At 43.0% G+C, this 22,314-nt stretch overlaps 1 protein-coding gene across 3 annotated transcripts in view; it reads right to left on the bottom strand.

Moving 5' to 3' along the window:
- The window catches only part of LOC121300033 (protein FAM222A-like), a 39,927-nt gene extending 18,320 nt beyond the window's left edge, over positions 1-21,607 (bottom strand). For 2 of the 3 annotated variants that reach the window (XM_041228378.1, XM_041228380.1), the window contains exon 1: positions 20,485-21,147. The gene's annotated coding sequence lies outside the window, so the exon portion shown is untranslated. The other variant, XM_041228379.1, reaches the window with a different exon arrangement.
- Positions 21,608-22,314: the final 707 nt, after the last annotated feature.

The following is a 22,314-nucleotide window of genomic DNA, read 5'->3' as shown; positions in this document are numbered from 1 at the left end:
CTTAAAATGCAGTTTGGTAGAAGGCAATTCTGTGCATGAGGTTTCCTATTCTTTAAAAAGATTGTAAAGGAAATCTTATCAAGGGAAGAAACATCATCAGCTTTGCAAAAAGAATGCTAGCATTTGCCGACGAGGCCAAAACCGTGGGCTGCAATTCATGTTGGATCTCTCCATAGGCATTACCATCTATCGATCCTCTCACCCCCACCACAGAAGCAGCTCCCGTCGTGTCTTGCTAAATTATCTTTTCACAACTGCATTCATCACTCGTCCATTTATAGCAGCATTACAATGGGAGAAAGAAAGCTTTCAATGCTGCAAAACCAGCAAGAACAAAACCAATAACTCTCCCAACTAAGACCGTTGGCATTGACGTTTCTATTTTTTATTCTAGCTTCGCGCCTGCAGCTAAACTTTCCGCCAGCGGGACCTTGCTGTTAAAATTAGACTTCAACTCAGTGAGGTACGTTATCTTCATTTCAACTCGTGAAATCGATAATAATAATAATAATAATAAAAAAAATACACCTCAACATTACTCTGCTTCCCTGATATTGTGGCTTTTTTTTGTTCTTGAGCAATATTTACTGCTCTCTGCACAGTACAATACAAGTTTATGAGCATGCCAGATTGCTTTATAAGAAAACATTGATCCGCTGGTTCAAGCCATGTTCCATGTGCTGACAGCTGTTCTGTAAACACCAAGCACTTTTGGCAAAGCATCTAAAAAAAATATCAATCTACAAACACCTACCTTCAGATCCAAGTTCTGTGCAAACGATAGTGACAGCGCTGCAGTTTTAAACAGCCCACAAAACATCAGTAAATCAGAGCTAAAAGAGCTTTGCTGAAGACCAGTGTACTCTTAAGAGACAATCACTAACAGATCAAATGGGAACGTTTCAGACTGCAACATTAAACAGGTTAGGGGCACTAAAAATAAAGAGACAACTGAATAGTGACAAACAAACAATGTGAAAGGATTAGGACTTTCTGGATGAACACATGATGTCAGTATGTGGGAAAGTATCCTTGTATTTCTCTTAAAATGTCATTGTCTTGAATGGGATGCTTAACCACTAAAGTTAAATATTGTGGAGCTTAATGAGCCATATATAGTACAAGCGCCATACACAGCCCTGCTGTGAATGACTGTGGAGGGGTACTGTAAATAATCCACTGTTTTGTCTTCATTAAAAGTACATGGGGGAGGGGGCTTCATTTCATAAGCAGTGTGCATTCCACAAGAGAAATGCAAAACACAAACAAGCAGCTAACCTTGGGCTATACAAATCGCAATGCCTCTGTCTCGGACTGTAAAGAGTGACCGAACTGTTCAGTACGGGTCACACAGGTAATCTTCGAGATATGCTTAGACGGGGATAAAGGCACGAAAACAAACAATAGTCTGTTGTGTCCTGTGGCGTTTGCTTTTTACACTTACACACATCAGGCAGTGAATCAACTCTGTGCTTCTAAAAGAAAATGAAGCCAGGCAAGGCGTGTTGGGATCAGTAAGAGACGGTAGATGAAGTATTTTGAAAACAGTTGAAACCAGCTTCCCACACAGTAGAAATGCAGTACCAAGTGCACCAAACACACACATACAAAAAGACACACTTCTGCATTGCTCAAGCCTATCAACAATCTTTTCTGTATCATTACTGCTAGGCTTGTTTGATATTCTAGAACTTTTACATGTTCAAAATATTCAGCTTGAAGGCAAATGCAAAGGAGGGTCCCTATTGCAGTTTTGAAAGGGTTCAGCAGCACAGACGCAGTGTAGGACACCTGGGACACTAGGAAAGTGTAGGACACCTGGCTGAACTCCAGCTCAGAGGCACCACATCATCTCTGTTAGATCCGTCTGTAGTTCAACTAATTCCAATCAGCCTGATCCAATTTAGCTCAATCTTCTCCTGCTTCTCCTTTCTTTTTTCCCCTGCTGTGCACTACAAGAACAAACTGCTCCACAGGAGCCCCGTGTCCCAGCCCTCTCACTGATTAATGGAGCCTTCTGCTGGGCAAGCTCACTGGGGTCCCCCCTTCCCTGCTAGGTAGGCAGATCCCCTTTCACAAGGAAGGAATGGGGGTCCCCATAGAATACGGTGAGGTTAAGAAACCAACCCGTCACCAACACATACGCTGCAGGAAGTAACAGAACGCATGCAAGTGGGCAACTAACCAAGCACTGTGTCACAAGCATTCAAGAAGCTACAGACGTTTCAAAAGAAACCGATCAGTCACCAGGCGGAGAGACTGGTATCAGAAAAAGGAAAAACAAGGGCTGTTGAGAAAGCGATAAATACAGTGCAGCAATCAATAATGCACAATTAAGCAAACTGTATCTACCAGAACAGCAGGCAGGCAGCGGATTTCTGCTTTAGATAAAAGCGCACAATAAAAAGGAAAATAAGGTCCTGTGTTAACTAGCCACACATTGCATGCGCAATACATCTCAATATGCTTGAGCAGGTGTAACTAGGTTTGGAGAGATACACTGTTGTGATTGTTTAGATAGACAGATGCCCAGACAGTAGCCCACACTTCCCCTTCAACAGCTTCCTCTTCCACACTGAAGGAACATCAGTTATGGAATCCCGGATCTCTCGCTCTCATTAGAGACTTTCTAATCTGTCTGGTATAGACAGGTCCTCACTTCATGTACCACGCTGGCATATATTCCCAGCAGGCACTCCAGGGAACATTGCAATCTTTTTTTTTTTTTTTTAATCTGACAAGCGACTGTTTCAGCAGACCCGCTTAAAAGCTGCCAGGTATTTTCTTTAATCTGCTACAGTCAATTAAGTAGTTTGTTTAAGTTTGTTTTATACTTTGCAAAGTGCTCTGAGGTGCCATGGCGTGAAGGGTACTATATAAAAAAATTGCATTGTAAAAGCAGTGCATGAGATTCTGGAGGGTAAAAGATTTCACAGTGTCTGTAACGGAGCTAGTTCCCCTTCTCTTGTTGTCTTGGATCACTTGAGCACACAGGCTCCAGACACGCTCCAGTCATTCCAGTACACACTGTTCTCTTTCAATAGGCGACTCGCTTCTTTTTTTATCATGCTAATTTCCATGATTAATTTCATTAACCTCATTTCCCAGACCCAATCGGAGATCTCTAGTCTCTATTTATACCTGCAAAGGTCTTGGTGTTTTTTAATAAAAAATAAATAAATAAATAAATTATATAACGCATTGAGCCCCAATGACACAAAATCGTTTGCACTTTCCGCGACACAGCCCGCTGATAAGGCCCTCTTATCTGGGAGCTCTGGCCCGGCGAAGGTTTCTGCAAGGAGATAACACGCCGCGTCCCGCCATTGATCTTTTCATTCCCAAGGATTTTGATAAGGCTCCCTTTGACAGGCCAATCATTTTCCCCCAAAGTTTTAGCCTGAAAAGGTGTCTAATTATAGAGCCTTGAGTTGATTGGTTATTATCTGCGAGCAATGTTAATTCCCCAGGCTGTGTCTTGTATTAAAAGATAACAGGGTCTCATTGCTGGCAGCACACAGGGTGCAGTTACATGGGTGCAATAAAGGAAGGTGCATGTTTTAAACACCTCTCAAAATCTTTCAGCGCCTCAGGTCAGTGCAAACTTGAAAGCAAACTTGTAGGTCTCCAAATCAAGTTTTAGTTATTTTTTGCTTGCTTCAGAAACAAAATAAAACTAATCAACCTCTCCTGAAATACCTCACTCAACACTAGGTCTACAGTGCTACAAGTTCACAGACAACTTGACAACTCCCATCAGTGCCACAGACTGGAAAAGCCAACAGACCATAGGTGGTTTACAGCTGAGACAGGATTCAGGAAGCCACCCCTTAACAAAACATCCGCTATCCACAATTACACAAACAAAAAACTGAAAAACCACTTGTGCATTGAAAAACTACAGAAATAAAGAAATACAATCACAGCCGGTCGGAACGCAAAGGTTTTTGGAACTGCTCAATGAATTGCACCAAGGGCTTAGATTAGAGAACAAAGGCGTGCCTTGTCCTTTTTGAGTTGTCTAATCCCTTTTCATCTGTAGTATTAGGTGTCTTTCCTAGCCTGCTTCAAGGACTGTTGTTTGGGTTTGTTGTCCCAGTCTTCCCTTTGGCCTCACCCTGCATGTCCTTCACACAGGCACAGCCAGGGAGCACGTGGGACTCAGCAATTCACACCTGCAGATGGAAGTTGGCATATTTTGATCAGAAACGGCAAGAAGCCGCATTCTATAAATTCCAGCATAGTAAATGTAATGGGGGGATAAAAAAGCAACCTTTCTCCCGACACCTTGCCAAAGGCAGTAATAAAACATGGCATGCTGCTGTTGTACTGGCAAACAACCTTCGACTCTCAACTCTCTGTTTCACTCTCTCTCCACGCTCTGAAATGTCTCCATTGGCCCTGCCTAATGCGTACTGAAATGGCTTTAATTCTCTCTCTCCAACACACACGACCCCCAGGCCTTTCAACTGGGGTCCTGTTAATAATTAAATGTTAATCTAAAAAGCAATTCTAGCTGTGCTTTTTTCTGTTTGAAGATCCAGTTAGAGATTACATTAGCGTGCAAGAGCAGGATGATCATTTTCTTCACCTCTGCTCCATGTGATCCTTTTCGTTGTGTGGGGGGGGGGGGGGGGGGGGGGGGGGGGGGGGGGCTTGTCTGGATGAGGTTGTGATTCTTCTCTCACTTTTGAGAAAGTGTCCACATCACAGGCCTGGGATTAGTCAGGGTGCACTGAAGGTAACCAGGGCTTAAAAAAAACCAAACAGGCTTAAAAACTTTTAATTCCTGCTCCCCTCGGCTTTTGAATTTTAATAATGCAAACTGAGATTTATGGCTAGAACATAAAAGGGGCATTTTTATAGAAGAAGTGCCCTAATAAGTACAATCTGAAACTTCAGGGAAATGCAATGCTGTTTCAAGGAGCTGTCAAGTAAAGGCAGAGATTTAATGAGTACCAAAACTCTGAAGTGCGTGGCATACTAGTAACAATTCTTTTAAATTATGAATTTATTTTGAATGTTACCATCAATATTGCAATGAAGTCCGTTGTTCAGCGTTTACTTTCCAAGTATCTTTAAACTGAATTAAAGCGACTTTGATGGCTTGCGTTCAGTCTCACTGGTAATGCCTCCAGTTATACAGACGTCACGGCTTCAGAGTCTGGATTCACTTTATATATGATGCACACACAATGGTGCATCATCATCGCATCACAATTAAAACTCAGTTAATAACTTCATGCATCAAAATGGCACTTTCGGTCCTCGCTGTCAAACCGTCTCCCTTTACTTCAAACTCACACTTTTACACTCAGTCTGCTTCCACTGTGGCCTGCAAGTTTCACCGCGGTCTCAAAATGAAACTAGTCACAAAGCTTCTGCCGTGCACACAGATTTAATAAGTCTGGAACAAGGTTTCCAGGAACGATTTTTTGCAACCAAACCTGAGCTTTCTCCAGTATTGCTGAACAGAGACATTAAGAAGGTTTTTTAATGTACTATGAGGGTGGTTAATTCAGAGGGCATCACTGCCATTCTGATAAAACAGTCAGTTCCCCTTGTTTTTGTACCTAGACAGTAGACCAACGTTTGGGCTGCCATTCATCAGCAAATACAAGCATCAGACAAGTGTGGGCTTCATTTCTTCACAGGTCCACATCAGACTCCTACATCCCCTGGAAATCAAGTCTTATTGTAATAATGAAAACCTAACTGGAACCATTCCCCTCTGCTGAGCTCACACTATAGAGACTGGGGCTGGCATTTGACAGACACTAATTCCAGTCTCATCTATAAAGCTTTGCTCATGCATTATTTAATGGAATCTATTACTTTTGGATTAAATAATAAAAGACTGTGCTGGTTAATTTTTAATAGTTTGCATAAATTGGCATCGCAGCTGAATATAAGCAAAATGCTGCTTTCAAAAAGACCGCAGTGTGACTTGCCCAGAAAAAGCTTCTAAATAAGAAGCACCCAAGGTACTCTCTATCCAACCTGTAGAAATCTGGTAATACACACTGCAGCTGCAGAACTGGACTTGGATCCACATACAACCAAGCGGTTTAACATTACAAGAGATGCTTTATAACTACAGACAATAGCATTTTAAGTAGTTGACTAATTACTCCTACCACAGCCACCTGACCGAATACAGTGTTATGAAATATACAGTGCCCTGCAGCCAGGATTGAGCAAACCGCTTGAGCATTCCTGAAAAGGAGATGCTGCAACGCGCCATGCTCTGCACCGCAGAAACACCTTGACTTCAGTACAGAATTAAATACAGGAGCACATGCTAAGCAGCAGCAAGGTCGCTTTTTCTCTGCTCTGTTGGGATGTAAACGTCTCAAGCCTGCTTACTCCCATCAGATCATTTGTCACAAGCGATAGACAATTTACTGTGGGAGCCTATTCAATTTATTCATTGTGCTGTCACTGCAATTTTTTTCCCCTCATTGAGGTCTGCTTTCGAATGAAGCATGGCTGTCTGGGCTGTGCAGATTTCTCACTGGCTCTTTAGGGCGATACCTGTGTGCGTTGAATAAAGCTCTCCAGCCCTGTTATTTAGCAGAGGACAGTAATGCCGGTTTAAATCATGTTAATTGCACAGGAAGCACAGAGGGTCCTGGCGGTAGCTGAGAGAGACACACAAAGACGATATGCCCTTACTTCACCCAGCCGGGGGTTTCACTGCTGAGGCTCCTCGATAAAGAGCCAGAGCCTCGCCAAGCTGGTCAGCAATTAGCTGCTGGCCAGGAGAGATAGTCGAGGGCTGTTTAGATTAGGAGATAACAATGCTGTTCAGATTTAAGACAGAAGAGTAGTCAGTGGCGAGAGACTAGGAGGCAGTGCAGCCTGGTGGTGAGAGTAAAGGGACTGGGAGGGAATGGGGCCTAATAGTTAGAGCCGATGGACTGGGAGACAGTGGGACACAACGTATAGAACCGATGGACTGGGAGGCAGTGGTGCCTTGGGGCTAGGTCCAGGGAGAGGCATGTTTCTAACTGTGCTTTAACCATTGTGAACCACTGTAAGTAATTTCTCTTAAGGGATTTCAAGAGCACAGTCCAGATTCAAGAAGACAGCTATAATCCTCAACGGACTAACTCACTCGCCTTCAATAAAATCAGTCTGCCACCCAAATCCATTCAAGTCCAGTGAAAGAATTCAACTATAGTCCTATGTGTTGACTAGTTGTCATAGGGCATGTCATTAAGTGGCAGGTAAACAGACAGCAGTTTGTGTAATAGGCACACCGCGATATCTTTATGTCACCATCGCATTCCCTGGATAATTACCTATCCAACTTGAGCAGTATCTGGGAGAATTAGTAAAACAAAAGTACTTCCACTATAGAGAGGACACCTGAATCTGTTCCATGCCAAGAGAAACACAGCAGAATAGCAAAGCCATGCGGAATGTGTCACTCACAACCACACACCTCTCAAGACACATACATTCAGCCTCTGATCCTAGTCTTCCCAAGGTACTGGTAACTTTTGCTACAATGTATTAAACAGCAGCCCTTCCACAGTCATTACTGTCCCACCCCCACAAGCTGAAACTCACGGCTGGGTTTAACGGACCCCAGCACTGTGTCTGCATGCAGCATTAACTCCGAGCAGCTCAAGTGTTTCAGCAGTTAGAATATTACTTATACTTTTAGCTGACAACGTTAAAACGATCTAGGACACATCTAGGCCAATCTGGAATCACAAGCTGTTTCACTTTGTCAACATGCCCCCCAAAAAATACCCACAAGCAAACATTGGGTCAGGGTACAATTCTCTATCCAGCTGCCGCACTGAGAGGTCGAGAAGGACGATGCTTTGTCTCTTTTTCTCTTTGGGGTTTCATAGGACACTGTTTATACTGTCCAATAGAAACACAGTTTTAAAAAAACTAGTGCTACTTTTGAATACTAGCTGTGCTTTAATAAGGAGTTGAAGCCTGTCACAGTCCTGGATGTTCATATGCATTCAACACATATAAATATAATAAAGAGGACTTCATAAAGTATTGATTGATTTCATCCCAGAGTATTCTGTTAATGTCTTTAATGCTAATAAAAGCCTCCCTTTAAAGACAGACAGAGAAAAGACAGTTAGATAGTTTGATGAATAGAAAGCAGCTTTCTGAATAGACTGGCAGATAAATGACTCAGTAACCAAGCTCCTCTCTCTGGGAGTGACTGGCCTCGCTCGGAGAGGAGTTTGTTTGGGGACAGGGGTAACCCTTTAGCCCTGGAGCCTGTGAACAAACACAAAGACTGCTCCCCCCCACTCCAGCCCCTATTCACAAGTGCTCCCATAGACAGGCTCTTTTCACAGCTCACAGAGAGACACACACACACCACTCCAGCAAACCAGCAGATAGCAGGGGACAGATGGAGCCTTCTATTGAGCATGGCAACTTGGTTCCAACTGCAGAGAGCGTTCATCCTTCCCTAATAATCAGCCAGGGTCAGGCTCAGGGCAAACCCCTCTAAGCAGAGTTAGTTCCTGCATTGTTAGTTTACAGCGGGCTGGAGTGTCAAATGTTGAAACAATCTCGCTGCGGAACGACTTCAAAAAACAAAATGCTGACATCTGTTGCCCACAAGCACAGAACTCCACACAAAAGGAAAACTCCTGGAAGGTAACAGAAGTAACATTCAAACAATACGCATGCTAACGTGACAATATTAACAAATACATTCAATGAAGAGACGACCGTTCGGTGTCTATTAGCTATACTTTGCAGTAACAGAGCTATTTAACAAATGGCACCTTTATCCCAGACAGCGTTCTTTGTGCCACTGTAAAGGAAAATAGGAGGTGGTGAGAGTATGGCTCTCAGGTTCAGGTGTTTAAATAAGCATTACGCCTTTATTAAAATCAATACCAGTCAATCCCACATTCACACCTGGATGTTTCATCCTAGCAATCAAACTCTCCAACATACAGGAATGCATGCGCGCACACACACACACACTCTCAGGGCAGAACAGCACAATGTTATTGTTACATTTAAAAAAGCCTCACTAAAAATAAAAATAACAAAACACAGATGGTCTCTGAAATGAGGCTTATTTTTGTGTCGCGGGTGTAATTCAGGACAGCGGAAACATCCCAGTTTGCTGCCATTTCAACCTCTGCAATGGCTCCAATATCACAACAGTATTATTTTAAAAAGTCGACAGACACAAAAAAACTGTTTGTATTTTCTCTAAACCCCCGTCGCTGGAATATCCAGTTCAAGCCGGGCCTATGGTGAACAGGGTGAAGGCAAGGTCAGCAGGCACACAGGCTGTCAAGGTCAGTGATATCCAGTCACTCTCGGTGTTTTGTTTCTACTACAGTATGGTTTCGTGTAAACGCTGCGCACCCTTCCTTTCAGAACTGGCTACATTCTGATGTACAATGGTAAAGTGCAGCGGAATTAAGAGACAAAATTGCAGAAAAAAAAGCATTTCCCAGTGGGCATTGCCTGGCTCCCAATCCAGAGCTGTAATCATGATCACTGTCTTCCTGATATTGTAAAAGGCGCAACTACAGACCTTTCCCATTGGGACCCACTGCCGAGTCTCTAGCACTCCCACACAGCGCTTGCACATCTTGAAGCACATTACAAACCACTTTAAATATGTATATTGAGGGTCATTCTTCTCAGATTGAGAAAACCCCATTCTGGCTAAAAGTAATGAATTACACATTTAACCCATACACTAGGTGTTTTAGAGGTGAAACAAAGGGCATTACTTCCTAACAGGCATCTCCCTGCCACCCTGGAGACGATGGACAGTCCAGCCCCTTGCGGGGCATTCTCTTACAAAACCAAGGGGGCGGTGAGCAGTGAGCTGTACAGTCCATTCCCTGGGTGTTCAGAGGAATGGTATTTTCAATGCAGGGTGCTGCAGAAAACACACAGATTCCTGGGTCACACCACAAGAAAAAAAAGTATCAATCCCCAGATTGATTGCTGGCCGTGGCAGGCAGTATCGGATGGCAGACATCTAGTTATCAAGCAGCTTCGTACAGGGACACTAGGTGAGGGAGTATTGAGTTGCCATCGGCAGAGGATGCTTGGTCAAGGTCAGAAGGGAGCTCCACAATACAAAGCGCAAGGGCTGTATTCTTTAAAGTTAAGTGGGTGTGCGGGTGTGGGGGGGGGGGGGGGGCATTATAAATAATCTAGCTTGGTTCTGGGAGGGTTGTAGAATTAAACGGTTTACACAATTGTGAAGTTGCAATAACATTTAAAACCATGGGCGATCTCAATATTGAGGTGCATTTTCCATACTGTGCTGCTGTAACTGTGAAGTCATTATTTTGGAGGTTGCACCCCTTATTGAGTTCCAGGGAGCCTGGGATCTCTCATGCAGCTCCTTCTGGTTTGGTGCTTATCCTGAGGTGTCCCTGCTCTAGATGTGGGCCGACCGAGAGTGATCAGCTATACAGAACAGGCTCAGAGAGTATCAAGTAAAACCAGTAAGCTCAGTCACATGCAGATTGCAAGCCGTATCCAGCCCTTGAACACCACTTGTGACAGATTAGATTTCTAATATTAGCCATTTTTAAGCAGGTTTTGTTTCCTGCTACAATAAAGACACCACAGCCAGGATCCATTGCCCTGCTGTGCACCGTTCCTCTCCTCGCCATGTTAATCGCGCACTTGATCCTGGATTAAATCCAATTTTACGGCTCTGCGCCCTCATTTTGACAGAAGGCTCAATGCAAAACCATTTAACAAAATCGCGGTCAAAGCTGTAGAACCCTTTTCCGACCTTGCTTTAGCAGAGCTTTAAGTCAACAGGATCAGGACTGTTTCGCGTTAAAGTTCCAGGTGTATCAAACCTCACAAGATGCAAGCAGTCATTTGGAACTTTGTTTTATGAAAATGCACTTGCTTGAATAAAAAGGGTCAATGGCCATCTGTTTATCAGGGCAACCTACCTATGACTGACAGGCTGAGCCAGGTGTCACTCGTAAAACAGAACTTGCAAATGATTGTCAGTCGTTTGCATAATTTTGAAACTGATGGCTTCACGCATGGCCAAAACAAGTTAATCACCTACACTATGACAGGCTACTAGTCTTGCGATAAATTAAGGAACGTAGTATTCATTTAAACTAAATCAGAATGAAAATCTTGTGTGTGGTTTTCAAAGACATGTTAAAGGAAACTTATTTGTCTTCCACTGTGTGCTCACACAAACTCTCTTATTGTCTATTGCCTCTAGGAGGTTCAGTCTTATGAGATCCCCAGAGAACGAACACCATGCATCCATCTCCTCTTAAGAGTCTCTCAGTCTAGACTTCCTTTTTTGTTTTATTTAGTTTTTCATGCAGACGGAACAAAGCTCTTGCTACAGGGCTCTCACTCTCTATCTCAGTCTCTGAAGAGAAATCTGTACTGCTGCTGTTTAATAAAAAAAAAAAAAAAAAAGCTCCCAGTGGATCCTTGTCAGTTCCAGGCCATTACCTCTCCCTCATTGGGAGTGTGTTTACAAGGCACCATAGAGAGCTTGGTTCACCCCTTTTCCTCTGGAAGCAGGACAAGCCCCTGGCAGGAGGTGAGACATCAAAGGAATGCAGAACTAGAGGACAGGAGTCTAAAAAGAGCTGAATCATCTCTCTGCGAGCGTCTGGGCGTGAGTCGTGCGTGAGTTGCACTGAATTTAGCCCTGGAGTTCCAGAAACTGATTTCCACGAGAGCGACCCAGAGACCTACTGTAATAACAGGAATGTTTCGTGAAATCCATACGGCATTTCAGGAGTCGGTTTTTTAGAGTTGTAGCAGCCACACCAGGTGCATGCAGACTACGTTTTAGGAGACGGTTCCAAAAACAAACACATATATTCTGCAGGTAGATTTTTTTATATACATTCTGTATGTTATTCAAATTGAGAAATCAAGTGATGACAATTAGGCGGGGGTCATGGGTGTTGATTGAGCTAATTTACCATTCAAAGTGAAGAAACAGCCGCTTGGATTTGTGACAATTGCTGCCTTTCTTAGACACTGTGGAGAACAGCAATCCGCACGAACCCAAGCATCTGTTTCTTCAGTGATTTCACTTGGAATGGTAAATTAACCCAGTCAACACCAGCGACCCTCACCTGTGGAGAGCTGGATCCGAATAAAACGGTCTGTGCAGGACCAGCCGTACACCTCCCCCGTAACACCACACAGCTACCATCTCTGCAGAGCCCACTGAGAATGTAGCCCAGCAGCAAAATAATAAAAACACATCACATGCTGCAGAAAGATGATTTTGTTTAAATATCACAAAGGAAAAAAAAAAAAGAAAACTAATTAAAAATTGCATTCATAATAGGGCATGAATAGTTTATGAAGCTAAACCACACAGCAGGGTAAATCATTATTACAGATTGTCGAACGGAAAATTAAGTTTCAGATAAATGGCAGCCACACTATTCAGTTTATTTATTTATTTATTTATTTTTTTGGGGGGGGGGGGTCAAACAGGAGATCTTGGAGATCAAACAGCCATTCCAGGTTTTATTATGAGCCTACTGCTTGCACACTATCAAAACATTCAGCTTCTACGAATGGATCAAACTGCTATGCAATGGGAGAATGTACTCTAGAATAGTTTTACTGTCAGAATGGTTTTGCTACGCTGCAAAGGTCACCATCTTCTCCAACTCAATAAAAATCTTAATAAAACCAAGAACAAGCCCAAAGGGGCGGGCACAGGCCCCCACAGGGCATTTAGATGGCGAGAACTGCATTTAATGATCTTGCTATCTCTGCCCGGGCTGCAAGGAAATCTAGCTTTTCCAAGAGAAAATGACTTTGCTCCACCAAATAATCCAGAATGACCTTTGCCGCTTCCAACCCAGTGGAGTCAGATAATACAGCTTCCAAAAGCAATCAGCCTGCAGCCTCCCTGGGAATAAAGTCAAAAGGAAGGGAGAAACAAAAAACCTGCATGGGACTGTAAAGTGGCAACCCTCCCTTCTCTCTCTCTCTCTATCACCCAAATAAATTAAAACCCCCATTAGGCAGATTTCAGAAGATGGCAGCAGCCTTATAATTATACATGACATCTTTGAGAGATAAAAAAGTGATTACTGTGGATGCAAAAATCGCTTAGCAACCAGTCATTAGCCCTGCGAATGCAGAGGTGACCAGCCATCCATTCTCACTCAGGTCCCCCTTTCTCTCCTCCCTCCCTCACCAACCAAATACAAACACCGATAAAGAGTGGCACACAAGCTCTTGACACATAGATAGGTTAACACAATAAAGCCGGCTTTAACAGGCTCACTCGAGGGAGGAAAGCAATTCCAACAGCAGGCGAGAGGTAATAAAACAGCTCTGCATGTGTGTGCGTATCCATGTATGTCTAGGAGTGATCTATGTATTCACCTGGTTATTTAAATAAATGCTTAGACATAGGTGTGTGTGTGTGTGTGTGTGTGTGTACACAGTGACTGATAAAAGCAGAACACCTGCCATAACACTGTCAATAGGCTTGTATGCATTATAGACGGCACGTCAAGGATGGCAGAATTTTCTAGTTTGATTACCATGTTGACGTAAGTGTGTGCTTTAGTGTGTGTGTGTGTGTGTGTTACTCAAGCCTGCTAGCTGGAGATGACAAAAATAGGGATACCTAGCTTTATTTAAAAAAATAACAAATTCTTGACTATCAAAAATGATATAAAAATGTCTCGCTGTTTTTTTTTTTTCTTTTTGTAGCCTTCAGCCTTTACTGCCGAGCTGCGATTGGTTTCTCCAGTCAGTGGAAATCCCATTATCTTTCAATGTGCTAGGTGGCCAAGTTCTCAAGGTTTACATTTGTCATTTTTAAATAACCGGTAATCGGCCACGAGGGCGAGCGATGACAGAGTGCCGGCTGTGCCAATGCCTGCCCCCCCCCCACCTCCACTCCAGCCAGCACTGTGGCCCCAGTCTGGTGTTTTTTGTGTGTTGTTTTCTTCTTGCCAGTGAGTTCTACTTTAGGAATGGGACTAATTACAAAAGAATAAAGTGCACAGCAGCTCAGCGGCAACAGAGTTAATTAACACAGGGGCTCGGCCCATCCCGCTACAACCACTGAAGTTTAACACAGAACCTGAAAAAAGGGCTTCCCTGGATATTATGGGGTGTGCAGTTGGACATCTCTGTCTTCGTGCTTGTTGCTACATGGTACCTTTGGTTGCGGGTCAAAGATCGGTCTCTCGTTTAACTTTCATACTACATCAAATGTCTTATTTCTGTTTATTTTCATTGGTATTTGAAACCAACGCCAGATTAGAGAAGACATTTGCAATGTAAGCACAGGTTTGCTGTATCCAAAATTCTAGACAAAGCCTGAGCAATTCTAAAAGACTTTAAAACAACCAGAATCCTATTTGTATTGCAATGGGTTTAGTTCAACCCAAACAGAGTGCTGGCTATGAGGGTAGAAACTGCAGCTGCCAGTATTAAATAGCCTCAAAGCGTTTCTAGACCCAGCGGCTGGCAGAATAGTGGTGTCTTCAGTCGCAGTTTCAGTATCATTAGGGGAGAGGGCTGAACTTTCCAGCTCTCCTGTTACTCGCTGTTTTGGCTGGATTCCGAGTTTCTTTTCACTGGTCAAGGTCCTGCTATCAATGGAATAGAAGGAAAGAGAAACAAATCCCAAATGCAAGTATATAAAGAGCAAGGGGCTGAAAAGCAAGCCGTGGCCTCCTGAACTTGGGAACAAAAAAAGAAAAACAGGACAGGTTAATCAAAACCTACATTAATAAACAACAACATTGTAGTTTATGTACCCATTGCCTATGTGTTTGTAACCAAGTGTGTGGGAGCCAAAGGGGCCCTTGTTGAATGCACCTCAGTGGAATAATACATTTGAAGAGTTGGTTTGAAAATGGAAGTTCCCTTACAGAAAAGCTATTGTAAACCAGTGCTCTGGTCAGACAATCGGGGTGCAGCAATCAGCGTTTAACCGCATGAGCGCCCCGGTACAATCAAGCACTCAGGTGATGGCATCCGCCCTCCCTGCACACTGATTCCCATTGTTCCACCATCCCACTTCCGAAGCAGCCAGTCCAGAGGACGCACTGAACGGGAAGCACAGCCTCGACCCTCTGCACTCGAGAGCGCAGACAGCCCCAGAGATCAATGTGACTTTGAAAGAAGCACTTGTATTATTGTTATAGCAATGAGGGAACTGCTTTTAAAACCTTGGCAAGCAGGCTGTCTCTGCAATTTTGGGGTCGATTAGCAATAGACCGTCTTTGAGCGGCATGCAGCCTCAGCAGGATGGAAGCTTTAATCTGCACCTTGTTTAGGCTCCAGTTGTTTCCTCTTATTACTGCATACCTGTCGCATGATAAATAGGGTGATATATACCATCCTGGATCTTCTCTGATCAGCGCTTAGCCAAGCAGGTTGATAGAACAATACCTTGCTGTTTATTACTAGACAGCCGCACATGCAGAATAAGGCATCAGCGACAGTGTTTCATGTACAGTGACCTGTTTCGTCATCACTTGTGGAGAACTTTGTTTGCTTTATTAAAATGTGCTAACATTGCCATAAAATAGTCTTAAAGGCAAGCTTGCCTATTATTAGCCCCAGCAGTTTTATACCTGGTCTCTGGTATGATATCTCAAGGTTTCCTCCTATGTCTCATATATAAAACTGTCCATGCTTCCACATTACATTTTTTTGATGTGTTCTGAATCAATGTCTGTTTCAAGCAAGACGATGCAGGTTTTTTCCTTTGGTACGCTTGCAAAACACAGCGCTTGTGTCTCGTCCTGGCTCATTGCAGAGACGCTGCCAATTTAGATCCTTCGGCATTTTACAACGAGGAGTCAGAAAGCCTCACTCCAAGACAAACCTGTCCACTTGCTTTTAAAACCTGTCCATCTACCAGAGAACCCTGAAATGATCGGCAGTAATTAGCAAGTCAGAAACGGCACAGAAATGATTGCCACCTCCAATGAAACAGAATTAAAGGAGAACAGGCCACGTGAACGAGCGATCAAAGCAGACAAGCGGGAGCCGCACCCTGGGGTACAATCCAAAACTCCAACCCCTAAACCCCCAACCACTTTGACACAGCACTTCTGCAAACCAAACACATAGCAATTTATTAAGCATCCTGAATCTAACTGCAGCAAGTTACAGATTAATGACACCCTGCATTAGTTACAGTGGTTTTAAAAGGGGCTGATCCACTGTGCTGGTACAGTAACAGTGTCTGATGCAGGGAAGTCTGGAGGGTTCAATGGATCACACTTTTCCTTGTCCTCATTCCACTGAGCATTCTTCTACCCATCCACTCTAGGATCAGATATACAACAGCTTGTAAATCTAGGACCTGGAAACAATCCACTTGGAATGTGCCCTCAAGTACCTCTGGCCAGAGTGCTGACCCCGATGGCAGATTATAGCCTGTAAGGACCTCCTGAAAGTTCTGTAGAAATCCCCAATGGACCCACCTCTATATCGTGCAAGGGGGTTCACCGTCCTCGTTAGGTCAAGCATGACTGCTCGAAGGACTGCTCGCCATAAACCCCCATGAATAAATCCACTCTCACAGACACCAGAGTAAGGGAGGAGTCAGGCCTGTTGTGTACTCTCGCAGCTGGGTGTTAGCTTTGACCAAGAGGTGGGAAAAGAGGCAGAAGGTTGTGGCTCCAGCCTTGGTTTCCTGCCAAAGACCTCTTCTCATGCTCATGTTCCAGTCTACTCCTACGCAGATGAAGAACGCACCCACACGTACACACTAACACCTCTACAAGCATCCCACACTATTACTGTAAAAACATGCACGTACAAAACCAAACCTACCAATATCAGCTCAATAGGAATATCCTGCCAAATACTAAGAGCACAACAAAACAAACAATCTTCTTATTGTGTAAAGAACAGCAGTACTGTGCACCATGAGCACAGTATTATTAGAGGTAAGACAGCTTGTGTCTCTGAATCTAATGCAATGGTACCTATTGAAAATATAGAACCCAGTCTGTCTACCAATAAATGATACTGAAATGTACAAAGGACTGTGAATACGTGGCGGCTTGCGATAATACATTACTAAATCCATTTACTTATAAAGGTAGAGAAGTTGTAAACATTTTTAAATGCTATAGGAGTTCCAACTTTTGGCAGGAGTAGATGACTTGACTCAACTCAGAGCTGAATCACTGGCCTAAATTAAAAGTGAGCCAGCATTTCAACCACTTCAAGACTAATGAGCTCCTGCGATTGAATATACTAAAATTTAGGGCGTCTGGGACAATGTAATGCAGGACACACACACGCACAGAGGTCTTGTCCCGTGAGAATCAGGGTCACACAGTTCCGAGTGCCAGGGTCCCGGGGTCTGAAACAAGCTGAGCGGCCATGAGGAAATCCCAAAGAGGTCCCGGCCTCGCAGCTCTGCCAAAAACACAGCAAATCAAGCAAGCAGCAGAAGCACCACTCACCACAGATGCTAACAATGCAATGCTGTCAGAGGACCGGATACTGTGTCCATGAACACATAATCAAATTAGAGAGGGAGAGACTGATCTCAGAAGAACAGAGGAAAGAAATATGTCAAGGTGGAGAATGAGAGAGAGTGAAAAAGTACAGGACGTTATTCACAAACATCTTGAAATGAACCCCCAAAGTTAAAGATGTATAAATGGAAGCAATTGAAAGAGAACGAAAGCACAGATGAGCTGAACAACAGTACCAGGGTAGCCTTGGATACCTCACAGCTGATGCATTAAGTACCCTTAAGCACTGCAAGGGCTGAGGAGTACTTAATTTGCTTAGGAAAAAACAGGGCACACAGACAATCTGGCAGAAATTGCCTTCCAAAAGTTATAAATGCAGGCGAGTAAATAAGCAGCTTTGTCTGCACCCCCCTCAGGTGCAGCCCATCTCACGGCCTCCATACATCACTATATTATGTTTTATTCAATGGAACAGGTCAGGCTTGCCTCAGCGCTGGTACAGCTCCCTAGTGCAGGTGCTGGTCTAGGCTGGGAAAGCAAGCTCTTTAATGTAGTCTCAGATTTGATTCAATGTCATCTCCTGGCTTGCCAGCCCCCCGCCCCCGAGGTAGAGTAGCTGGGAAAGGCTTTCCGAGCGATTAAGGATGTCTGCTCTTCAAAACACGATCCTGTGCAGCAGGAACATTAAAGTATGTCGCAGTTTGCAGCGCTAAACCAACCAGCTGACGAGGGTTTAAGCTGTGACACGTTTGGTCCTCATAAAACAATCTAAAAGGATTCATGTCTGTTGGAATAATCTGGGGGTGCCATTCCTAATACTGGTATGTGTTGAGTGTAATGGCATTGCCATTAAATCAAGCAAAATATAGAAAATCCTGTCGCCCCCCCCCCCCCCTCGATATCATAGATGCTGCCTGATCTAAGCATTGAGATGGGTTTTTCTGTTATATATGCATTCCCATACCACTCTTGGCTTTACAATACTTACCTATGTTTTTATTACTCTATGTTATGCTTTAATTATGGGGGGAATTTTTATAAGGGTTTTTACAATCAGCCTACAAAATAAAGGCTGGGTAAGTGGCTGATAACTTGATGCAATAGTCATTACTTGAAGCAACTATAAGATATTACCACAGCATTGTAGCCAAACCCTGAAACAGCTCCTCCAAGCTCATCAGTATCTTCAGATCGATAGCATAAATATAGCAGGTCTGCGAGGTGGCAGTTTTATAATCTCAGCTCGGCATGTTCTCATAGCCTGTCTGTCCTGCGAGTGCTGCTGTGTGCAGAGATCCCCTGTGCAATTTGATAATCACACTGATGGACCACTTCAAAGCTCTTGGCAATTTGGGGCCTCAAACCTATAATCTGGCCTGCTATGCGTTTTGTTGTGCAAAGCTCTTAACTTCTCACCTGAAATTTGAATGCTCCACAGCCAGCAGACTGAACAGCACTGTTATTTATTTATATATATATATATATAAAATCACAGGTTTCCAGTAAAATATAGAACAAAAAAAAAATTAAACATGACAACACGACCCTTTGTAAAATGTATACTCTGCTTCATGAGTCATAATAAACTTTAAGATGTTATTAATACCGCTGCAAGATGCAATATGTAAATCAGTCACAGAATTGCGGGTTTGAGAGCAATGTAAACAAACTGGACTGTGAAAGGACAAAAGGTTAAACTATGGAATAACACTCAAGCCACGACTGAACTGGGTTTTTATTTAGGGTAAAAAGAAACACTACTGTGGAACAATGCTGCAGCTTTAACATACTGTATTAGGTTAGATGCTGTTCACATAGATTCAGGAAAGTCGCAGCTCGCGTACTCGCGATTGTATACGCAGTTCCGCCGTTTCCATGTATCCACCTCACTGTTTTGCTGTAACAAACAGCATCTGCATGTCAAAGTTTACATCCCTGACACGAAAACAGTATCAACATTCGTCTTGGTTACCAGAATTTGTATAGGAGGGCAACTCGACATACAGTCGTCTATTAAAATAATGAAAGGAAAACATAAAAGGCCACCTGTGTGACACCAAGAGAAAGCCGCTGGAGCAGAGTTCCACTAGACTGAACACTTCCACGGGTGGGCACTGGGCACTCCCTTAAAACTAAAGGCAGCCTACGTATTCGAACCGGGCATGAATTCTGCATTATTAAACATTAAATTAGAAGGAATCCCGCTTGTGTGTCAAGAGACCTCATTTCACCTATTTGATTTCTCAAATTCGCTCAACACACCCGAGCAATTGAGGATGTCTGTTTATTGAAATCCGTTTTTACGTATTTGTTGCATTAAGATTATATATGTAACTCGGATCTCCGCAACACTGTGATTTGACCCTTCTTAACTGGTCAGACTGTGATGCTAGACCCAATGATACGCAATAAAATTCCAGCACAGCAACGCAAACTTTAGAAGGCCAAAGAGCCACTTCAGAAAACGGTGTACAGTTTTACAGCTGTGGAGTTCCTACTCCTCCTACCACCTAAATTTTACAGCTTCGAGTTATAAAAGATTTCTCTGCCCACTCAAAGTCGCACACGGTGGAAACGGCAATTACTTCACGTCAACAACACAAAATGTACATCTTTGAGAGATTAACGGCAGAAAGATTAAAGTCCAAACTGGCCACTATTTAAAACCAGTATTATTACAATGCAGTGCATAGGGTTAACGCCTCTGGTAAAAGATAACTATAAAAGTTAAAACAAACACTGGACAAACACATGATACACAAAAAAAAAATCTCTACAGTGTAGTCAGCCAGCTATGCGTTCACAGGTCAATGGCACAAGCTCATATAAGATTAATTCATACAGAACCGATGTCATTTGCCATCTTGTATTTCCCCAAGTGAAAGTAACGTACTACTGCATCTAGCACCAAAACACGGCAAACACAATGGCATGCAAAGAGAAAAGAAAAGCCATACAGTGTGCGAACTATACACCCAGCTCTATTTAAAACGGACAATAACTTAAACAAGAAGCCATTTACCATAAATTGCTTTAACTGAAGACGGGTAGTCTGTGAATGCAGGCTGGTGAAGCGCCGTGAGTCGGCTTCAGAGCTCGGTGATCCGGACAGGCAGAGAGATCCCGATTCCTGAACATCAGAACTCAGATATATAATCCCTTTTATTACAATTCCCGGAGGCGAAAGATGAGGGTTCCTTTCGGTTTTGGGTTTTTTGAGCTCGGATGAACCAGATAAAAACTACACTGTATTAGTGTTTCAAAAGTATCGGTCCATCTTGAACAGATGAATTTCTTTCGTTTGGGGAAATAATAAAAAAAAAAATTATATATATATAAATTTCTTCTTTTCTCGGGGGGGGGGAAAAAAAAACTACTTTATTTCAGCAATTCCAACTCGTAAAGGCAAATATGTTAATCATTTCAGTTAAGTGTAGGGAAAAAAGAGACACGTTCTCATAAATAAAATTAAATTTAAAAAATCAACGTTGCTTTGCTTTAGTTTGATTTTTTTTTTTTTTAAGCTATGCACGGCAATTTCCAGGGAAAAGAAAAACTCATCTAAAAAACAGCGTGCATGTTATTAACAATTACAAAGCACAGAGGGATAACATAATATTCCGTTTCCTGTTTTTGCCCAAGACCGACGGTTAATATATACGGTCTGTATATAATGGATTACAATTCAAACCTTATGTGTAGGGTGCATCTATCCCTCGGCTGATATATTTATTTATTATGGCATATATACTCCATTGATCTTGTACTTGGGAAACAGCGGCACAGCCTGCAGTTGTTGTATTTAAAATGTAATCCCTTTGATCAGAAACAGACGCCGAGACCGGACTACCAGTGATGCGTTAGTGCGGTGCGTTCCTCATGATAACGCTCTTAGTGTCCGCGGCAGGTCCTTTAATCCCTTGCTTCGATCGGGAAACCTCTGTCTTCCTTTGGTTAATCAGCTTTCTCCCAAATTTCTTGAAGTGTAAATGTCTCGTTTTCGCACAAAGTCCTCAGTACAACCGGAGATCCGTGGTTTCCGTTTTCATCCTTTGCTGATTCTGAATTGACGCTGTTTGTTTCAGATTATTTGGATGTTCCGGGCAGCTTTGCTCTGCCTCTCTCTCACAGCCGTACCCTCTCCCCGCAACTAGCGGCCGAAACTGACAATAACCCGGAACGTTGCAGGCTCACACGGCCCCAGGTACCGCCCCCCGACCAATCCTGCAGCAGTGGGAATTGATACATTTCCACTGGTCAACCAATCGGAGGTAATAGAAGACGGTCACCACGGAGATGCCGTCAGCGTTCTGGCGGCGAGTTCTGAGCCACGCTGGTTTTTCGCGGAAAATTTTAAATAAACTCGGGAGAATGGAAGATTCAAAGTAAGCAAATAGATACAACAACAACAACAACAATAACAACAATAATAATAATAATAATAATAATAATAATAATAATAATAATAATAATAAACAGATCACATTAAAAACTTAAACCTCTAGCCTATAGGGTGAGCCACGGCGCTCTCTAGTGTAAGTCTCTATAACTCAAAAACCAATGGAGATCGTTTAATGAACTTTCTTTCATTTAGGCATCTAGACCAGATGTTACTATGGAAAACACTTCCAGATGCCCCCTGTCTCTAAAGAGTATAACCGTTTCTGCTTACGTCCATTAGTGTGTATTTGGTTGACACCTGCTATCTTGAGAATATGACTTTAACAACACAGTAAATATTAACTTCACAGTACAGATAAGACGACTTTTAGAGAGACAAGAAGGTTTGTTAATATTGCATTAGAAGTATTGTTTGCATGTTTTATATTATGTTGGCTACATTTTCGTAAAT

Source organism: Polyodon spathula, chromosome 25, assembly GCF_017654505.1.
Source record: "Polyodon spathula isolate WHYD16114869_AA chromosome 25, ASM1765450v1, whole genome shotgun sequence".
In the NCBI taxonomy this organism is placed as follows: Eukaryota; Metazoa; Chordata; class Actinopteri; order Acipenseriformes; family Polyodontidae; genus Polyodon; species Polyodon spathula.
The sequence above is the reverse complement of the archived record's forward strand: the minus strand, read 5'-3'. Positions and strand labels throughout refer to the sequence as shown.